The sequence below is a fragment of the Sinocyclocheilus anshuiensis genome, unplaced genomic scaffold, assembly GCF_001515605.1.
Source record: "Sinocyclocheilus anshuiensis isolate Anshui unplaced genomic scaffold, SAMN03320099.WGS_v1.1 scaffold1358, whole genome shotgun sequence".
NCBI lineage: Eukaryota > Metazoa > Chordata > Actinopteri > Cypriniformes > Cyprinidae > Sinocyclocheilus > Sinocyclocheilus anshuiensis.
The window spans coordinates 125738-131737 of record NW_015557142.1 but is presented as its reverse complement, the minus strand read 5'-3'; the positions used below and the strand labels follow the sequence as shown (position 1 = coordinate 131737).

Sequence of the window (6000 nt, the reverse complement as noted above, 5' to 3'; positions counted from 1 at the left end):
GTCCTTTAGCGTTTAATGCTAATTTCTTTGATGTTCCTGTAGCTCAACTGCAGGCCAAATTGCTGTGGATAAAAGTCAGTTTAACACATTAATTTACTACAATTGTATGCTTTTTAAAATGTGCACGTTTAATAATGTTCTGCGACCTGTATATAAAATCAATAACAAGGCGATTTCCAACCATCAGAACAATTCAAGTTTGAGATACCAAAAGCAAAACATATTTTTGTGAATTCGCATGTCAGCCCAAGAGTCCAAATCTGTCCAGCAGCTGTTACTGCAGACAACAGTCATGTGGAAATATAGTGACTTAGCCAATCAGTGCCTATAATCCATCTGCCACATTAATATAATGACTTGAAAAATGGATAATATTTAAATTATGTTTATATATTGATATAATGATTGATATTTTCATCATTCATTTATTCATTGTGATTATTTATATGCATATTCTGTAATTAATTTGGGTAACACTTTAGATTAGGAAACACTTATTCACTATTAAGGTGAGACACTACAGACAAAAACAGTTTTTTCATGCACCTGTCAATTTTGAGATTTTTATATTTTTTTATGCGGTGTAATATATATATATATTTTAGACTAGTGGAAAGAAACCATCCAAAATACAATTTTAAGTGTTTTTTTTTTTAAATAGCACTTTATCTATTTGCATCTGTAGATTTCAATTTCATATCTTGAAAGGCCGTTTTCTCAAAATGAGATTTCAGAGCCAAAATATCTACTTCAGTAACACTTACATACACCAACAAATTACAGTTTTATTACTGTCTATATTCGGAAGGTTTTTACAGAGGGGTTTGTTCGTACATACATTGCTTGGTTTTATACATTTTATTCCTAAAATATGGTGAAAATTACTAATTTTTTTTCTGGCTGTTGTCAGTATTTTCTGATTTAAGGAGTGATATGATAATGTATGCAAATTAGTGCATATTTAATTTTATAGAACCCCATTTGCATATTTAAACAACATTTCAGAAAACATGAAATACAAAAAAAAATAATTTTTGTAATTCATAAATGTAATCAATCAACTGGGTAAATATGGTGATATATATTAGTTATTTTTTTTACCCTATTCACCTGGGGTGTCTCGCCTAAACTAGTCACTTATGTAGCGTCTGGACCAATCAAACACACAATATATATTTTGTTAGCTATATTTAACAAATACTCTGTAACACACCTCAGTTAACAAGCCATATGAGGACCTATGGACCCTTCCCCCGAAATGCGTAACACCCTAGGAAAGCCGAACAGGCCCCTGGTCCCCATGGCAACTAATGCTGATACCACTGGTTTTATGACCCAGAGGATGCCCTGGGGGTAAGCAGATAAACATCACATTTTCATTTTTGGGTGAACTATCCCTTTAATAGTGAATATGTATTCCCTAATCTTAAATGTTGCCTTGACTGGATTCAAATAATCGATTGACAGTCCTGAAGATAAAGGAAAGATTGACAGATGACAGTATAAGCAAAGTCATGTTAAATATCTGAAATGAATACTGCCTCTGTCACATGTATCAAATGTATCCTCATTACTCTGTTGTCAATGTGATGATGTCCTGCTAATAATGACATACTCAGACACTGAGTCTCTCTGTCCTCTCTCTGTCCTCCTGTCTGTGTCAGTTCAAGTCAAGCAGACATTGTCCCCTCAGTTCATCTGCCTATTCCCTCATTTAATTACTGGATTGATTTAAGTTGTCACCACTGTTAGGGTCCAACCCTGTGGAGGCTTCACGTCAGGAACCTGGTGTTATTTCTTTGGCTGCTTGAAGGTTTAATTCAGCAGTGAGAGACATAAGACGCATTAGACATGCTGCGAAAGAAGCATCTCTGGCGATAGGTAAACCATCTTGTTTGTACTGCTACCATGTCAACTTAGCTTTTCCACTAAACCTGTTTGTCATGTATTTGAAATTAAATGTTTGGTAACACTTTAGCTTAGGGACCAATTCTCACTATTAACTAGCTGCTTATAACACGCATATTACTAGCAAATTGGCTGTTTATTAGTACTTATAAAGCACATATTAATGCCTTATTCTGCATGACCTTATTTTAGATCCCTTAATCCACCCCATACCTAAACTAAACAACTAGGCCTACCTTACTAACCATTAATAAGCAGCAAACTAGGAGTTTACTGAGGCAAAAGTCATAGTTAATAGTTAGTTAATAGTGAGAACTGGTCCCCAAACTAAAGTCTGACCAAATATTTGTAAGCGGTTACGGTAACACTTTAGAATAGAGAACACTAATTCACTTTTAACTACGGCTTTTCCCTCAATAAACTCCTAATTTGCTTCTTATTAATAGTAAGGTAGTTGTTACGTTTAGGTATGGGGTGGATTAAGGGATATAGAATAAAGTCATGCAGAATAAGGCATTAATATGTGCTTTATAAGTAAAGTACTAATAAACAGCCATTACTAGTAATATGCATGCTAATAAGCACCTAGTTAATAGTGAGAATAAGTCCTTAAAGGAGACATATCATGCCCCTTTTTACAATATGTAATATAAGTCTCTGGTGTCCCCAGAATTTATCTGTGAAGTTTCAGCTCAAAATACCCCACAGATCATTTATTATATCATTTTGAAAATGCCTATTTTGAGTGGAAGCAGAAACACGCTGTTTTTCGGGCCTTCCAGGTTTCTTTAAATGCAAATGAGCTGCTGCTTCCAGCACGGACCTTGTAAAAAACATCTGTTTTGGTTCTGATTATCATGTTTATTGCGCTGCGGTTTAAACCATACGAGTTTAAACTTCAGATATACGGTTTTCTGAGAGCACACATCCGAAGCACACGCACAGAAAGCGGCTGTCACAGCATGTGAGTACTAAACTAAGTTCTCATTCACACACAAGTTTACGTTAAAAACACACGAGTTACAAAAACAGTTGGTTATGTCTGTGAAGGTAAACTGCTGGGAAATAAATCGCATGTTTATTTTAGATCTAAACAGTGTTCTGTGCTCGTCTGTGCAGCCAAAGGCAGAACAGTTAGCATGTTTTGCTCAAACTTTCACCACGGCATTAGAGCTGGTACACCGTTGTCGCTTGTGAAATCAAATGACAGCGCCGTGGGTGGAAACGTACAGATTAAGGGGCGGTAATATTATAATGAGATCCCTTTGCCACGTCACCAAGGGAGCGAAATCAGACACACTCGTTTTCTCAGACGCTTGCAGAAAAAGGCGTCCCAAAACAAAGTTACTGGGTTAATCTTTTTCACGTTTCCTTGGTTGGTAGATGCACCGGGGACCTGATTATAGCACTTAAAACCTGGAAAAGTCAGATTTTCATGATATGTCACCTTTAAAGTTTTACCGAAGTTACAGTTTAGTAGATTTAAAATATATTAATCAATATCAAATAACACACTACAGTTAAAATTGTACTCAAGTACTTTACATGTGCTTTAGTATGTTAGTCAACACATCAAAATGAGTGTATGTCTTTAAAGCATAACAAAAGATGATTCAAACGTAATAATTTAAAATGCTATTTTAAAGTAAAACTTTTTAATTTGACATTTTAGCAAATAGCACTTCATAAAAGTAAAAAAAAACAGTCATAAAAGTGTACACTCATTAAGTTAATTTAAGTGGCCTTTTATTTCATTCAAATTATATTTTCTACAAGTACAGTTTTTTAAAATATACTTTTATATGATTTGAAGTACACTACACTAAGTGCACATTCAGTATTCTTTTTCGCAAGCATAGATACTATTTTCCTAATGCATACATGATGAATGTAGTACTGCTTTAAAGCAGTGATGTGGTTATTGTCATTTCAGCTCTGAAGGTTGGCTGTTTGAGTGTTTTTTCTAGAGAATCAAAGCATCCTTTCTGTTGTTTGCCATCTTGACTGCTTTGGTGTGATTGTTTGAGGTTGTTGAGTTTAATTTTACAATATGATGGGTTCCACTGCTTCATCTTAAAATCACAAAGCAAGTGCAGAAATTTCCCCTCACCAGAGCAACCCAGCAACTTTCCATCACAATGTTCCCAGTGTGCTGGTGTGATGACAGCCTCTCCCAGCGCAACCCCCCCCCTCTTTCTCTCTTCAAGTAGCTTCATTGGCATGACTTTTGTATTACAGTGTTGCCAAAGCATTTTAAGTACACTCTAAAATATGTTGTTTTGACCCAGCGGTTGGGTTGTTTTGAACAACCGCTGGGTCAAAACAACCCAATAGCTGGGTTTGTCCCTTTTTAACCCAGCGCTGGGTTATATTTAACCCAGCATTTTTAGAGTGTATATGTAAAATACAGAATATAATTACAGCACCAAAGTAATAAAGGAGACGATAGATGAGTAATAAATAAGAGGGAAAACGAGCAGACAGTATCTCTACTATTAATTATAACAATTACAATGTACAATGAAGAATATGTCAAATGAACCAAATGAATACAATGGATTAACCATTTGGTATGGTGTATACAAATGTTGCAGCTAGTTTGGCTGCCATGTCATCCTCTCCAAATACATAGTGGAGTTTCTCTGAGTCATTTAGAGTAAAGAATAAAAAATTAAATGCTGCAGATTGTGGAAAAAATATGTCTGTTGTAGTTGTGTACTTGGGACAGACAAGACGAAAGTGTTTCTCTTCCTCTATTTGATTCATGTCACAATGTTTGCATAATCGCTGTTCTCTTGGTATCCAGGATTTTTTATGTCTTCCTTGAGTCGATATTTTGAAACAATTTGTCCTTATTTTAATTGTTTAATTGATTTAAGTAATTTGCCAATTTGGTGGTTCTATTTAGGGCCGAATAACAATTAACCAAATTAATTTTAAAATTTTTCATCATAATTAGATTTTTGTAAACTTTTTATTTTTATTTTATAAATGTTGGGGTCGTGGTTGGAGTCAGACTCAGCATGAGGTTCATTCATCAGTTTAAGCGCGAGTATATTTAGAGGATGAGACGCTGTGGGGGTTTTATTGGCAAAAAAGGGCTTTATATTGAATATATTAAGTGTCAGATTAACTCAAGTGATGCCAGAATCGAACAGCTCTTTTTGGCATTTCAATGTGTAAGGGGTATAAGCCCAGTTCAGCCCTGCAGGCATTGTTAGAAGTGCCTCTGTTTACCCTTAGAAAGTTTTTTGCAAATTCCAGTTGTGTTCTTTCTATTAAACTTTTATCCCAATTTTCAAACCTTAATATTGGTCCCCAAATTTCACTCACGTACAGTAGAATTGGTGATGTAATTTGATCCATGTTTTAATTGGCCAAACCGTGATTTTATGACATAAAATGCCCTCCGGGTCCTCTCATTCAAGGCCTTTACAGCTAGACTGAAGCCCCCTGATGCTGAATTCTCGATGCCCAGGTATGTGTAGTTAGTGCTGTGCTAGGACTTCTCCTCCATAAGTGAACTGGTATCTGTTTCCCTTAGACCTGGCCTCCTTCTGGAAGACCATGACTCTGGTTTTGTCCAGTTTTACCGTCAGTGCCCGTTCCTCGCAGTACTGTTCCAGCAGGGCCAGGCTGTGCTGGAGACCCTCAGCTGTGGGAGACAGCAGAAGCAGGTCATCCGCATACAGCAGGCATTTGACTTCAGAGTCAAGTCAAGTCACCTTTATTTATAAAGCGCTTTATACAATACAGATTGTGTCAAAGCAGCTTTACAGTGTCAAACAGGAAAATAGTTTGTCAGTAATGCAAGAAGACAATAACAAAGAGTGAGGGATAACAAAGCAGAGTGAGGCCAGGGATCCAGATCCAGAGCTTCTGGCAGCTCATTGATGTAGATGTTAAACAGTGTTGGGCTCAGACTGCATCCCTGCCTCACTTCACGGCTCTGCTGGAAGAACGCAGTTCTGAGATTCCCCAGTTTGACCGCACATTTACTGTTTTTATGGATTGTATAACATCAAATGTTTTTCCACCAATGGCAATTAGTAATGATTTGTTTAGTAAACCATCATGCCAAATAGAGTCGAA

The 6000-nt window shown here is 36.3% G+C and overlaps 1 protein-coding gene across 1 annotated transcript in view; it reads left to right on the top strand.

Annotated features, from left to right (window-relative positions):
- Positions 1-6000, top strand: part of LOC107678076 (protein kinase C and casein kinase substrate in neurons protein 1-like) — a 50985-nt gene that overhangs the window by 28197 nt on the left and 16788 nt on the right. The window lies entirely within an intron of this gene.